Genomic DNA, 16,355 nt, shown 5'->3' on the forward strand with positions numbered 1-16,355 from the left:
TGTCTGTGGGTATGAGGACTCATATTTAGACTAGATTAGAAATTATATTGGTTTAAAACAGTGACAGTTGCAGGTTTTCATCTAGGGTCTATGCCCACTCCAGTCATGAGTAAGTTGGCTATGGCTTGGGATTTATTATTATTTTTTAGATTAAATTACATTTATTGTTGTTGTTGTGTGGCACTGCCTGTGCCACAGCGCACCTGTGGAGGTCAGATGACACCTTTCAAGGAGTGAGTTCTCTCCTTCCACTGTGAGCTCTCGTCAGGTCTTCAAGATTCTGAGGCAGGCGCCACAACCCACTGAACCATTTCTCTAGCACTGGCCTACAGCTTTCAGCTCGTCCTGGAAAGATCAATCATTTGCAACTTGGAAGCACCTACTGTGTGCCAGACCAAGTGTCAGATACAGCCCAGTCCAGGAATGTTCCTTCACTCTTACGGCAGCCCTCTCATTGAGCCCTGAGCTAGTGATGCTGGAGGCAGAGGACACAGTGGGTAAGCAGAGGCAGCCCTTGGTCAGGATTTGGAGCCTCCCTCCCCCACCCTGCGCCTCCCATGCTCTGTGGACCTGTGCCCACTGCCTCTGCTGGCCTCTGGCTTTTGCCTGGTTTCTATTTACCCACTCTCTCCCTGGAACAAATATCTGTCAGTCTGCTCATCCATCCATCCATCATCCATCCATCCTTCCGTCCGTCTGTCTGTCCATCCATCCGTCTGCCCTTCTGTGTCTCCTGCTGCCCAGGTTTGCTCCGCCTCCCTCCTCTTCCTTTGAGCCTTCCCTAGCCTTGGCACATGCTCCTCCTTCTATCCAGAGTCCCCGCTTCTCCTCTTCTGCCTGCAAACATCCTTATTTTTCAAGCCTCGCTTTAATGTCACGCTGACCTCCCCTGCCCTTCCCTGTCAGAACTAATTGCTCCTGCCTTTGTGTTGCTCCGCAGCACTTATCCCAGGGAACTGTAGTTACTTCTTTGGCCCCTCAGTCTGGGAGAGAAGAGTCCAGAAGAGGGACTGGTCTCCTTTTCTCCTTGTCTTTGGCGTTCAGGGGCTGCCTAGAGGTTGAGGGAGCCCCTGGAGACTAGAGTAAGGGACTGGGAGGTGTGACCAGGGATGTCCTCTGTGAGCTAGAAACTCAGTCTTTTCCCTGCTTGCCCAAACTGGATTTCCCCTCTCCTGGAGTACAGGAGCTCCATGCATGGGTATGAGCTCTGCTTCTTCAGTGTGCCACCTGCCACCTGCCACCTGTCACCTGTCACCTGCCACTTGCCACCTGTCACCTGCCACCTGTCACCTGCCACCTGCCACCTGTCACCTGCCACCTGTCACCTGTCACCTGCCACCTGCCACCTGCCACTTGCCACCTGCCACCTGCCACTTGCCACCTGCCACCTGCCACCTGTCTGGTATTCCCTCCAGTCTCGGAGCTCCCAGCTCTTTCCCATTTAGCAGCATCTGCAGATTTCATTAACTCTCTACTTAACCCCTCTCACTCAGATCAGCTCTGAAGATGATAAATCAGAGCCCAGGCTAGTCCCTGCAGCAGCTCTCCTCTCCATATCCCCTCTAACTAAGACTCTGGCTGCCCCTGTTCATCATTGGCTGCCCTTTCCCTCTCCTGCCCCGCCCCCCCCCCCAATCCCTGCCCCTCAACCTCAACCCCCACCCCCCACCCCTAGACCATCAGTGTTAACATGGCTCAACCACTTTGGATTGAATACTGGAACCAGATTGGATGACACTGCCTAGAGCTGATAAGCTGCCTGAGCCAGTCCCCTTTGACCCTGGCAGGCTGTGGGCCTTGGCTTTCCCTCACAGTGGGCTAGCCCAGAGACAGCACTAGGTCTGGGAAAGAGTGAGAAAGGCTAACAGAGTACAGAGTTCCTTCCTAGCTGGCCAGCAGGTCAGCGGGTGTGTGTAAGTGGGTACAGGGCTAGGCCTCAACTGGATCCATATTCTTGCTCCCTTGTGTTCTTCACAACCTCCCCAAGGCTTTTGGGTCTCCTGGGCCTCCATAGTGTGTCAGAGCTAGGCCAGGGTGGTCAGCAGTGCGGGTTTTCATGGGGCTTTGCACATGGCCCTCTCCCTCCCATCTTCCGCTCCTGATCATTTCTAACTCCTACCTGAAGATCGCCTCGTTGTCTTTTCTTTGCATTTTTTTTTCTTCCTTATTTTCCTCTTCCCTAAACCCAAGATTGGTCCTCTTCTTTCTCTTTCTCAGTCCTGTCTCCTTGCCTGTTCTCTTCTTACCCCACCCCAAGCGTAAGTCTCTAGAAGGGACAACATCAAATAGAGGTTGAATCTTTTTTTTTTTTTTTTTTTTTGAGGTTGAATCTTTTTGACGTTCCAAGCAGGTTTCTTGCTGTTTCCCTATCATCTTGTGGCCCCTGTCTGTCACCTTTGCTCATGTTTTAGTGCTTTTTGTTTTTCAAGACAGGGTTTCTCTGTGTAGCCTTGCCTGTCCTGGACTTGCTTGCTAGACCAGGCTGGCCTCGAACTCACAGAGATCCACCTGCCTATGTACCCTCTCACCCCCCAACACCCCCGAATACTGGGATTACAGGTGTGCACCACCACGCCCGGTTTCTACTGCTTTTATACTCCTATTCTTCACCTTTATACTCAGCCTTCATCAGAGACAAGGTCGGCAACAGAACACTATCTGGTTCACAAAAACACTCTGAAAAGCATCTGCCATGGGCCAGCAAGATGGCTCAGCAGGTAAGGGGTTTGCTTTATCTGCTAGCAACCTTGATGACCTGAGTTTTTGTTGTTGTTGTTGTTGTTTGTTTGTTTAGACAGGGTTTCTCTGTGTAGCCTTGGCTGTCCTGGAACTCGGGGATCTGTTCGCCTCTTGTCTCCTCCCAAGTGCTGGGATTAATGGCATGTGCCACCACCACCCAATTTGATGACCTGAGTTTAATCCTTATGATCCACATGATGGAAGGAGAGAAGCAGGCTGTTCTCTGACTTCACACACACACTAGTTAGGCACCAGGCACTGTTTGGAATTTGCTCTTCCCCCTTATTTCATCCCTACCCATTCCCAGGGCCAGGATGATCCTGTGCTGCCTCGGACTGGGAGCCTCTTCCCTTTGGCAAGCACCCTTCTTCCATCGTGAGGAGGTCAAGGCCATGGGAGGGTCATTCAGCAACCAGCCCCCCTGTGTGTTTTTGTCAGGTACTATTTCTACAATGTCTCCATTACCTCTTAATTGGCCAAATCTCTTCTTTTTATTATTCTTGTTAAAGACAGATTTAAAGAAACAAGTTCAGTAGCTCAGCCATTTTCAAAATGTCATTAATTTTCTGCCTTCTTATTTATTAATGGGGCAACTTCCTTGCTTTTTTTTTTTTTTTTTTTTTTTGTCCCTGGCTATCTATGTAAAAGCCTGCTTTGCTCACACAGCCCCTGGGACCAGTGCTAACTCACTCTGACTTTGTGCTGCCCTCAGCAGTTCTGGACCCCACCTACCTCCCTCACCCTGTCCCACGTCCCCCTGCTCTCAGGCTCCATTCACAGCCTGCAGAGACAGTAGCAGAGAATGTCACATACAGTCTTGGCCTAGACACTTCCTGCCCAAGTTCTCTCCTCCTCCCAGTGTGTTTGCAGTCTTAACACTGAGCTGACGTGTCCTTTAAAACCTCAGGGAAACCGAGGCCTGGGGGAAACAGCAATGATTTGCCTAAGGTCATTTTACCTAGAAGGAGGACCCCCAGGGTGTGAACCCCATTTTCCCTGGCTTCCATGCCAGCTGTCCCCAGGTGTTATGATGAGGAAAAGCTCTGGGTTTGGTTTTGAGACAGGGTTTTGCTGTGTGGTCCTGCTAGCCTTGTTCTCACGATCCTATGGCCTTAGCTTCTTGCCAAGTGTTAGGAACTTCTGGCATGGACCATCTCGCCCGGCCACTAGGATGACTCTTGAAACAGGGGAAAAGCCAGGACCCTTAAGAAAGCAGCTACACAGTGGGAATAGAAGTGACCTAGGGATTAGTAACCATGAGCCCCACACTGTTGAGTGACCTTCAGTATTAGTCCCCTGGGGTCCCATGTCCTATTCTTGTAAACCACTAGTTAAAGGTCTATGTAGTGGTGGCATTACTGACCTGTAAGGGCAGTTATCTTGGCACCCTTTCTGTGCCTCTGAAGAGCAAGCCTGTGTCCATGACTCACTTTGCTGCCTTCCTGATGTGTTCTGAGTTGTTGCATTTGAGTCTGGGTCTCCAGGTGAGGGGACTTTCCCTGTTGCCACCCACAGACTGCATCCTGTAGGGATACAGGTGAGTATCAGCTCAGGCCTCTGCACCAGCGGTTACTGCCTTAGAGGCCAGGTCTGGCTTTGCTTATGCTTGGATTACACCAAGCCTGGAAGGTGAGGCTCAGCAGAGGGACTCTTCTTACCGCTGCTGTTCTGAGTAGATGCTTGCTCGATGAAGCCCCATGGAGTGCGGGCACAAGATGACATGGTTGTACCTGCGTACACGTTGCCAGTGTGATGAGCTCAGGGACGCTCAGTCTGGTTGCCAGCCTAACACAGAGACGGCTTCAAGGACCCCACAGCCATTACAAGATGCAAAGCCTCCGCTCTTCTCACCAGAAATGAATGCTAATGAACCTTATAAGGTTTGGAGGAAAAGAGAAGAGAGGGAACACAGGGCAGAACCATCCTGCCCAATCTGCTCCCCGCCCCGGTCCCCTCCTGTGAGCAGTAGCCCTGGTGTAAGCAGCAAGCTAGGGAGGAGTCCCTTGGGGCTGAGCCCTCGGAGCCGTGTTTTTACACTAAAAGACCTTGTTTCTTGTCTCGTCCTGGTCATAACCCTGCTTAATAGAGACATTAAGATGAATGATTGAAGTTGCCTCTTACGGCAGCCGGAAGGAGGGGCAGCCTGGGTGACCCTGGGCAGAGGGGACACACTGGGGTGAGGTTAAGGTGGGGGTGGGGGAAAACATCACCCTCCCCCACTGAGTCTCAGCCCTGGAAGATTGCTCCCTACCCATTCCCTGACTGTTGCCTCTTCCAGCAGGTTCCTCTATTGAGCGTCTCCAGCTTCGTGTTGCCTCCCAGGTGTCAGGGAAGGGACAAATCAAGTAAGATATATAGAGGTTGCATAAGGGATGACAGTACATTTGGCTTAAGTATGGTTTCCAAGGGTTTTGGTATTCACAGATTTTCCTATTCATAAAACCAATGTATAGCCAAGAGTGGTGGTGCACGCCTTTAATCCCAGCACTCAGGAGGCAGAGCCAGGCAGATCTCGGTAAATTGGAGGCCAACCTTGTCTACATAGCAAGTTTCAGGCCATTCGGGATTATAGAGTGAGACTCTGTCACAAACAAACAGACAAACAACAACAGATAATAATAATAATCAAGTGTTCAGATGTCCCAAAGAGTGTTTAATACTGTCAGCAAGTAGGGTTTGGTAGAACATATGGTCTCAGCCAATCTCAAGAAATAACTAAGTTAAATCAAATTAAAATAAGACAAAAGTAATGTATGCATGGTCATATTCAGTCCTCAAAACAGGCCCAAGACAAGCTGGGCGTGGTGGCACATGTCCATAATCCCAGCACTCAGGGAGGCAGAGGCAGGTAGATCTCTGTGAGTTCAAGGCCAGGCTGGTCTACAAAGTGAGTCCAAGGCAGCCAAGACTACACAGAGAAACCCTGTCTCAAAAAATGGAAACCGAACCAAACCAGAACAAAATTAGGCCCAAGACAATGGCCAAGTTCCAGATGAGAAAACTGAAGGTCAGAGAAGTGAAGCCACTTGCCCAAGGTGACCCCACTAGTAAGTCATGGAGGTGGGCTCTGAACCTAGGTGGTGTGATTTCAGAACCTGTGCTCATGATGCTGTCACAGCTCACTGCCTAGCCTGGCGTTGGGAGGAGGGTAGGGGAAGACTGAGGCTTTGTGTCAGGGATTGATTTAGAGGTTAGAGACAACAGTTAGGGATAAGCAGGCTCATCTCTAGATAGGACTGCAGAGGCCTTTGAGCCCCAGGGAGCCTGGCTGAGACAGGCCTCATTTAGCATGTTTATGACAGGCCTGGCAGAGGGCAGCCCAGGAGAAGCTGCACCTTGTGAGATGACACCGAACATTCTTAGGCAGGGGCCCTCACCTGGCACTTTCCTGGAGGTCAGAATTTAATAAATGGCTTATAAGATCGAGATGCTGAATAAAACCGAAGCGCCACAGCAGCCTCCAACCAGACTAATACAGACAGGAAAAGGTGCCATGCCTGCTGCCGTGAGCGGACACAGGCAGGAAAAATGGACCAGAAACACAGCACCATGCAAAGCATGTGTGAGGAGGCTGTGTGAGTGAGGCCCGCCCTGTGCACACACATGCCTTCAGTCTCTCCCTGTGCTCCTCACCACGGAGTGGGGAGCACAGGGAAGCTCCCTCATACCACTTTGCCTCCCTCCAGGTCTCTAGTGTAGCGGCTCTCAGCCTGTGGGTCGCAACCCCTTGGGGTGTCAAACTGACCCACAGGGGTTGCATAACTGATATCCTGCACATCAAATATTTACATCACGATTCATAACAGTAGCAAAATTACAGTTATGAAGTAGCAACAAAATATATATATATATATATATATATATATATATATATATATATATATATATATATATATATATGGTTGGGGCTCACCATATCTTGAGGAATTGTATTAAAGGGTCCTAGCATTAGGCAGGGTGAGAGCCGCTGCCTGCTCCTCCAGGTGTGGGCTGAGGAGCACCAGCATCAACTTGAGACTGATCCAAAATTTGCATCTAAAGAAGGCAGTTGGAGTGAATGACCAACCAACCTCATTATCACCTGGCTTTTGGCCCTCCAGGGCAATCACCCTTAAGAGCAAACCCAAAAACTTTAAGAGCAGTTTATGTCCCAGATCCAGGGAGGCTGACTGTAGGAGTCAGGAGCTAAAGACCAGCTTGGCTCATATTGTAAAGCTCTAACTCAAGGTTTAAAAACTTACAAAGAAGCCAGACGTGGTGGTGCACGCCTTTAATCCCAGAACTTGGGAGGCAGAGGCAGGCGGATCGCTGTGAGTTTGAGGCCAGCCTGGTTTACAAGGTGAGTCCAGGACAGCCATGGCTACACAGAGAAACCCTGTCTCAAAAAACCAAAACCAACCAATCAACCAACCAGCCAACCAAACAAAAAACTAAAAAAACCCAAACTTACAAAGAAGGCTTTATAAGACTCTACGGTGTCTAACTCTTGCCTACGGAGTTCGAGTCCTCTGTCACCACTTGCTCTGCCACATTCTACTCCACATTGGCCATATTTTTGTCTAATGCCTTTGCTTATGCTGTTTTATTTGTTAGTTTTTTGGCCTCACTCTGTAGTCCAAGCTGGCCAGAACTCACTATGTTTGGAGCTTAAGCTGGCCTCACACATACTGGGCTTAGCAGTGTGTACCACCAAGCCTGGCTTTATTATTATTATTATTTTTGTTGTTGTTGTTTGAGACAGGTAGCCTTGGCTGTCCTGGACTCGCTTTGTAGGCCAGGCTGGCCTAGAACTCACAGCAACCCGCCTGCCTCTGCCTCCTGAGTGCTGGGATTAAAGGCATGCGCCACCACTGCCGGGCTCCAAGCCTGGCTTTTAAGTCATGATGTTTTGCAGCCCTGGGCATTGAAGCTGGGGCGTCGACTGTGTGGATCAAATGCTCTGGCTTGCTGTTCCAGATTAACTGACTGGCATCACCAGACCTTTAAATTTTTCAGTTTGAGTTAGGGTCCCATTAAGTTGTAGAGACTGTCCTTGGACTTGCTGTGTTGCCCAGGCTGGCCTTGAACTTGTGATCCTTCTGCCTCAGCCTCCCAAGTGCTGGGATTCCAGGTATGCTCGGCTACACTTGTAGCTTGCGTTCTTTTCTTTGCTTAGAAGGCCTCAGCCTCTTCCCTCTTATCTTCCCTCTCATTGCTCTGGGAAGTTTCTACTCAACTCTTAGGACTGGCTTAGACTCTATCTTCCCTGAAAAGCCTCTCCAGGCTGCATTAGGGGCCTCGTCTGTGAACCCTCGCTGTGACAGTGACTTATGTTTCCCTCGCTACAGTTGAGCTTTGTGGAGGCAGGAGCTGTGTCTACTGCGCATGTCCTTGTCCTGCTTTCAAAGAGCCTCACACAAAGTAGATTTTTAAAAAAATATTGTTGGAGCTTGAAAAATTGCTGGAGTCCCTAGAGGAAGCGCCTTAGGGTGTCCTCCTAAAGTCCTTCCTGTGATCTCACTGCTGCTGAGAAAGCTCCTGGCCTGTGGAGTGGTGGGCGCTGCAGAGTGGGACTGGCAGGCTCCCTGGATGGGAAAAGCACCCCTAGCGGAGGGACCACTGCCGCCGAAGGCTTGGAGGCCCAGCACGCAAAGTGCCTTCATAAACAAACAATAGCTAGTCCTTCAGCTAGAGGAGACATCAAAAGAAATAATGAGGAACCAGCATGGTCGCATGGGACTATAATCCCCTACTCAAAATGCTGAGGCAGGAGCATCACAAGCTCAGTGCCTCTCTAGTTATAGACAGACAGACAGAGTTCAAGGCTAGTTTAGGTAGCTTAGTCAGGCCCTGTCTCAAAATGCAGAAAAAGTAACAAGAGGGCCACAGTTCAGTGGCCCAGTGCCCGGCTGGCATGAGCGACAGCCAGGATTTAATTCCTAGCACTGAAGGGAGACCCGAAAAGAAAGCAGGCTGGAAGCTCAGGTAAATCCGACTATAGAGGACTGAACAGGAGGAGCTTTGAAATCACAGAGGGCCCAGGGCGAGGATGACGCCCCACTAGTCTGGGAGGGCAGGGGTGGGGGTGGGGGGTGGGTAGCAGCAGGAGGATGTATTCACTGCCCTCCGAAGGGCTGCATGATGCAGCGAGGGGCTCAGTGAGCTTGGAGTTCATACTTGCCGAGCTGTATCCAGCGGGGAGGGCTGGGCAACGTCTCCCGGCCCAAATGTCTATTTGAATCTATTTACATGGGGTCTATAATTTGCTCTGTCTCTTGAGGCTTGCCTTGTGAAGATCAAATGTGACAATGTGGAGCACACCTGTAACTGGATCAGATGTATTCCATCATGGCTGCCATAGGGTGGGTGACAGCCCGAGGGACACTGTGTTACCGAAGGGCCAGCGCAGCTTGAAAGACAGAAAGAAGACAGACAACAGAGGAGCTGGGCAGAGTGAGCTGGTTCTGGAATGGGGCGTGTGGGTGGAAGGAGGATCATGCCTCGGGTTCAGTAGATGACTCTTGAGTAAAGTCATCCTATTCTGGCTAGGCTGTGGGTAGCAGACGTGCACACTGAGAAGAAAAAGCACTGAAATAGGTAGAAGAAGCTCCAACAACATTGCTGTGGGTATCGTGTCGCCCTGGCTGGGTGGAAAGTGGAGGGAGCCGTTCTTCCACTCTCCAGGATAGTGCCATGGCCTCGTGGCCGCACAGAGACTGAGCACACCAAGCACAAGAGTTCAAGGCTAGGTGACAGACATCAGTGGCACCCTAGGTGATAGATGTCAATGTCACCCTTGGTGACAGATATCAGTGTCACCCTAGGTGACAGATATCGGTGGCACCCCGGGGGATAGGTATCAGTGGCACTCCAGGTGACAGATATCATTGGTATCAGTAACTCTGGCTGATGGGCACAATGGAGGTTTTGAGGTGGGAGGACCTCGTCAGGGATTGGTATTTCTCCAGGAAGCTGGAAGCCCAGAATTAACCTAACCCACTGCACAGCCAGGTAGCATGGATGGCAGGCCTGGGAACATCTTCACTGAAGGCAAACTACGAGGCAGGCCAAGGAACTGGGCAGAGGCACTAGGAGGCAGCCAGCCATTCATGAATGAGTTTGAAAAGACAAGGGAGGGTGGCTTGGAGGAGGGGGGACGTTAGGGCCACACTAAAGAGGTCAGAGTGAACAGCAGTGTGTGATCAGTGATCAGTGCCCCAGTAGGCAGCTGAAGAGAGTTGAACTTGAAGCTGAGACAGAATGAAGGAAAAGCAGAAGTGTAGGTGGCTGATGACCAAGGTCAAGGCAAAGCAGACGATGGCTGTTTCAGTCACTGAGTCCCTAGTCTGTGCTGGTTGGCGCTGTGAGAGGTGCTTCTTCACTCTATTGGAGATGCAGGCATTGTATCCAGCTTATGGCTGAGGAAGCAGGCTCAAAGAGCCTGTCCTTACCTAGACATCAACTGTATACTCACAGACTACCACACAGTCGGTCTCCTTGAGGGTCACAGAATATGCAGGAGCAAGTCACCCAGGCAAGTCATTTATTTCAGAGAGACACTTAGACAAGAGGACATAGGAACACAAGGTACCATGAACCCATAAAGAGGTTCTCCAAGGCCCAGAACTGATAAGCACTGGAGCCAGGATTCAAGCCTGCAGAGATGTAGTGCCCAGGATCCTCAGTCACAGTCATGGTTCTGAGGAAGGGCAGTGGCCCTGGCTGCTGCCAGATGCTGTTTAAGGATGAGGGAAGAGCTGGTTGTGGTGGCGCACGCCTGTAATCTCAGCACTTGGGGAGGGAGAGGCAGGTGGATTGCTGTGAGTTCGAGGACAGCCTGGTCTACAAAGTGAGTCCAGGACTGTCAAGGCTACACAGAGAAACCCTGTCACAACAAAACAAAACAAGAAAGGGAAGGAAGGAAGGAGGGAAGGAGGGAAGGAAGGAAGGAAGGAACACTGGGAATTGCAATGTGGTATGGAACTTAGTGTCACAAACCGAGAAGGGGCCATGAAGACCCAGCTCTGGAACAGAACTGATTCCATAGCCTAGTGGTTTGAGCTATGGTGTAAGTCAGTGGAGGTAGGAAAAGTCAAGTTGCTCCTTAGAGATGGATCGAGAATCAAAAATCAAACTGGGATGGAGAGGAGAGGTCATGTTGAACGGGCAGTGCGTAAGTTAGAATGAAATCACGTGATCGTTGTGCTGACATCAGAACCTGCCCACTTCCCTTCTGAGAATCTATCACCCTGTGTGTGCGTGTCAGCGGTTATGTGTGGCTGTGCAGACACGTTCATGTGAAGGTCAACGCTGGTGTCTTCCTCAATTGCATCTCCACTGTATTTTTAGAGACTGGATCTCTCATAGAACCTGGAGCTCATCAACTTGACTGGATTAGCTGACCAGCGAGCCCCAGCAACCCTCCTGCCTCTGCCTCCTCGGCTCTAGGCTTACAGTGTACCACCAAACCCGGCTTCTTGAGTGGGTGCTGGCAATTGGCGCATGGGTCCTCACGCTTACACACTGAGCATTTTATTGGCTGAACCGTTTCTCCAGCTCCTTCGTTTCCTTTTTGTTTCTGTTTAGTCCGGTAGATGTTGGCAGGGCAGGAGTCCTTTCCGAAAGTGTCTCGTTTGCTTTTGAACTTTGCTCTTTCCCTTCCACCACCCCCCTAGAGTACTAGATCTGGAGGGTGTTTGGGTCCCCTGCTTCTGACTATTGGCAAAGGATAGGCGGGGCAGGACTGTGAGGCATGACGTCTGTGAGCCGCATCTGTGGAGTATGGCATCATGACTTTCCCCAGTCAGTGGGGAAGGGGAGGGATAAGAGAGGAGTCCCGAGGAGGAGGCTGAGGCAGAGGGAACACGGAGAGTGGGGCAGTTCAGGGAAGAGCGTCTCCCCGGGCAGGTGGCTGGTTCCATTTGGGTTCCCATTTAAAAGGGGGAGGCTTCGACAGCCAAGAAGAAAAAGGCTAATAAGAAAAATATTAAACTGCCGTGTGTGCGCCCCCAGGGACATCCTGTTGCCATGACTGACCTCCTGGAGAGCGCCATTCGTCCCCAAGCATGGCAGCTTTATAGGCACTTGTAGGCCGGCAAAGAACACCAATTTGCTGCTACAGTTTGTTTTGATAACTGAAACTTTCAATAAATCTATATTAAAATCAAAGAGAAAATTAACTGGGCCCTGGTGAGGGGCACAGAGATAAGGGAGCGCATTACCACCCTGGCCTGCACCAGCCCCACATCCATCTCTCAGTTCATACTCAGGTCACCAGGGAGATGAATGGCACAGGCTCATGGGGAGCAAGCCTGGGGCGAGCAGGAAGAAGAGGGAACAGCCAGGTTCAGGCCCCAGTGACGATCCTGTAGAAGATGGGGAGTGGTGAGGAAGAGGTAGGGGTGCTGCAGTCAGAGGGGGGAAAGGAGTTGGGAAAGTGGTGGCAGAGCAGGAGAAGTAACAACAGCCACCATTTACTGGACACTTTGGCCCATGCTCTGGGCGTCTTGGATTTAATTCTGACAACAGTCATTGGTGCTAGCTCCACTCTGGAGAGGAAACTACGGAAACCTGGAGAGGTATTTGATTTGTATAAGGTCATAGCCACAGCCCGGGCTCAAACTCTGGCTCTCTGGAACCCACAGTCCTTATAAGTGTACCATGCTGTCCTGTGCAGATTATAGGGACTGGATGGTGGTGGTTTTTCCAGCCTCTGGCCTGGGTTCTCCTAGCTATGCGAAGCTGGGGGCGGGGGGGGGGGTGTCCAGCATTCTCTGCCCTTTTAATGATTGGTTAAAGTCTATTGTGTGACTTTTCCTGGAGAGTCTATTTCGGTTCATCCTATACACAGAGGGGAATGACACATCAAGGAAACAACTCCAAGTCCTGCTTGATGCACCTGTGAGCTTATTGGGGTTATACACAAGAGCATGAACGAGAGGCTAACTTGGAGTAATATGGACGCTTTGGGCAGCTGCCTCACCAAATACCCCACCCCAACTTGGGTAACAACCATATCACTTCTAGTACCCCTTGGGCAACTTATGGGCTGCCACACAGCCAGACTGGCCTCTTTTCAGCAATTGCTAACTGCTCACACAGCCCTGGGAAGCCTCCTCAACCCTCCGAGTAGGAATACTAAGGAACAAAGTCTTGGGAGTGCATTGGCCAGGTGATCCCAGCAGCTCTGACTCAAGAAGTCACCCATCACAGCCAGCCTGGAGGCAACAGCCACACAAGGCCCCAGCTTTGACAGTAGTCACTTTGTTGTTTTTTCCCCTTGGTGGCTGCCTGGTCCTGTCTTGGGATCTTGTTTTCTTTTCTTTTCTTTCTTTCTTTCTTTTTTCTTTTTCTTTTTTAGCTTATACAAAGCCATTTATTAACAGAAAATAACTTGAGAAGTCCTGTTCACAGACGCCGACCACAACGACCTCCCTTCCTTCGAGTGCTGTCAGAGGGGATGGGAGTGACATCCTCAACCCACCCAATCTTCATCCCTGAGCGAGCAAGAGCTCTGAGGGCTGACTGGGCTCCAGGTCCAGGAGTCTTGGTCCTGTGGCCTGGAGTTTGATGTGTAGGGCAGTGATGCCCAGCTCCTTGCACCTCTGGGCCACATCCTGGGCAGCCAACACGGCTGCATATGGAGAGGACTCATCTCTGTCAGCCCTTACCTTCATTCCACTAGTCGCTTGGCAGATGGTTTCCTTGCCAGAAAGATCGGTAACATGGACAAAGGTATCGTTGAAGGATGCAAAGATGTGACAGACACCAAATATGTTCTCTCCTTCAGCCATTTGGGGTCCAAGGCTGATGACTTGTTCTTCCTTCTTTTCCTTCCCCTTGCGAGGTGCCATTTCTGAACGTCACCGCCAGACTCCCACACCCGGAAACAGGATCTTGTTTTCACTGGTCACTTTAGTCCGTTAACTCAGAAGCCAGGAGACTGTGCAGGAGGTGCATGACTCAGTTCCTCTGCCACCCCATCTAAACCTCAACCCAGGGATTGGGCCACTTGTTATTAGATAATCCACATGCCACTTTTGTCACCTCATCTGTCTGCTTTACCCTCCTTCGGGAGTGAGACTTAGGGTTTGACTGTGTCCACTGTGTTGCGGTTGCAGTGAACCCAGGGATTATGTAAACAGAGGCTTTAAAACAGATATTCATCTCTGAGCAGCTGCTTTCTGTGGCGTGAGATCTTTCTTTTTCCTTCCTTCTTTCTGTCCTCCCTTCCTTCCTTCTTCCTTGCTTCCTTCAACAGGGTTTCTCTGTATAGCCTTGGCTGTCCTGCACCTTGCTCTGTAGACCAGGCTGGCCTCGAACTCAGAGATCTGCCTGCCTCTGCCTCCCAGGTGTTAGGATTTAAGGCGTGTGTGCCACCACACCCAGCCTTTTCTCTCTGTTTCTAATGTGATCACTCTATGTAGCCCATCTGGGATCGAATCTGCCAAGAGAAACTTTTATTTGCTACCCTGGCCAACTTGGTTTGTATTTTCATCCTCTCCTTTCCTGCCTCACTTGTTTCTCCTTTACTCTTTCTTCCCTGGACTTAGATGTCCCAGTTAAGTTTAAGCATATAAGCTTACTCACAGGATCTGCTCTATTTTCTGGGGCCCAGCTGCTGCCGCCACTGCTGCTGCCTCCTTCTCCTCCTCTCCCTCCTCCTCTTCTTCTTTTTAATATTTTATTTATTTATTGTGTACGAGTGCTCTATCTGCATGCACACCTGCACACCAGAAAGAGCATCAGATTCCAGTATAGGTGGTTGTGACTCACCACATGGTTGCCGGGAATTGAACTCAGGACCTCTGGAAGAGCAGCCAGTGCTCTCAACCACTGAGCCATCTCTCCAGCCCCTCTTCTTCTTTTAAATGCACATGGGTGTTTTGCCTGTCTGCATGTCTGCACACCATTTGTATGCAGTGTCTGAGGAGGCCTGAAGGGAGCAGTTTTCCTGGAACCAAAGCTATAGATTGCTGTGAGCTGCCATATGGGTGCTGGGAATCAAACCTGAGTCCTCTAAAATAACAACCAATACTCTTATCTACCAAGCCATTTCTTCAGCCCTAGGGCCCAGATTCTTTTTTTTTTTTTTTTTTTCTTTTTCTTTTTTGTTTTTTGAGACAGGGTTTCTCTGTGTAGCCTTGGCTATCCTGAACTCATTTTGTAGACCAGGCTGGCTTCGAACTCACAGGGATCTGTCTGCCTCTGCCTCCCGAGTGCTGGGATTAAAGGCGTGCGCCACCGCACCCGGCAGCACCCAGATTCTTAAACTGTGAGTTATGAACCCAAATGGGGGTAATATAACAGATTGCTGGGTGTGGGGGGTACACACTCAAAATGGCAAGACCAAAGCATTACTGAATGTAAAATGTCCAGAAAATTAATTCCAAACCAAGTCTGTAAAGAGTCTGAGGTGTTTCTGGACGTGCTCACCCATGTTGTGTCATAGGACTTCACTACAGCCTTGGCCTTAAACACACAATGTACAGTGTTACACTGTGCTTGCACTCACACCATGAAACACCAACGAATGGTGTGCAAAACAGCCCAGCTCAGATTCAAGACTGTCAAATGTTATGAACTGCAGTGTTCTTACTGTACATGCAGAGCACGCTGCTCTTAGAGAGACATAATGCTTTAATTATGGGAAAACATCTGCTGGGCAGTGGTGGTGCACGCCTTTAATCCCAGCACTCGGGAGGCAGAGGCAGGAGGACCTCAGTGAGTTCCAGGCTAGCCTGGTCTACATAGTGAGTTTCAGGACAGAAGGGCAACACAGAGAAACCCTGTCTCAAAAAACAAAAAACAAAAAACTTTTACTATTTTCCTACCATCATTCTCTACCCTATAAGTTCTGTCTTTGGATTAGGCGTGGCTGACTTGAGTTTTATATGTATATTTTAAAATCACTAAATGAATTTTCAGTGATCTCTGAAATGGTGCGAGATACATGTCCTGCTTGGTGTTTCTGTTGACTTGACACAAGCTAGCATCATTCTCAACTGAGGAACTGCCATTGAGAAGATACCTCCGGCAGATGGCCTGTGGGAAAATCTTTGGGCACTTCCTTGATTATGATTGACATGGGAGGGCCCAGCCCAGTGTTAGCAGTGCTACCCAGGTCAGGTCCTAGATTAATGAGAAAGTGGCTGAGTAAGCCATGGGAAACAGGTCAGTAAGCAGTGCTCCTCCATGGCCCCCACGGCCCCACGGCCCCCACGGTCTCACGGCCCCACGGCCCCCACGGTCCCACGGCCCCACGGCCCCCATGGTCCCACGGCCCCACGGCCCCCACGGCCCCCACAGCCCCACAGCCCCATGGCCCCCACGGCCCCACGGCCCCCACAGCCCCACGGCCCCCACGGCCCCACGGCCCCCACAGCCCCACGGCCCCTTGGCCCCATGGCCCCTGCTTCCAGGTTTCTGCACTGAGTTCCCTTTAGGATGGACTGTGATTGGGACATGTAAACCAAATAAACTCTTTCCTCCCCAAGTTCCTTTCGGTGATGGTGTTTATCACAGCGATAGAGAACTAGCTAGAACAACATCTCTCTGCCATTTTGTGCTACGTATTTATGCAAAAAGGATTTCACGGTATTGACAATTATAAAATCAGCATGTTGATCAACCGAAAA

General features: G+C 50.3%; 1 pseudogene; it reads right to left on the reverse strand.

The window, feature by feature from the left end:
- Window positions 1–13,078: 13,078 nt before the first annotated feature.
- Window positions 13,079–13,589, reverse strand: LOC127211571 (40S ribosomal protein S14-like; annotated as a pseudogene).
- Window positions 13,590–16,355: the final 2,766 nt, after the last annotated feature.

Source organism: Acomys russatus, chromosome 29 (assembly GCF_903995435.1).
Source record: "Acomys russatus chromosome 29, mAcoRus1.1, whole genome shotgun sequence".
Lineage (NCBI taxonomy): Eukaryota > Metazoa > Chordata > Mammalia > Rodentia > Muridae > Acomys > Acomys russatus.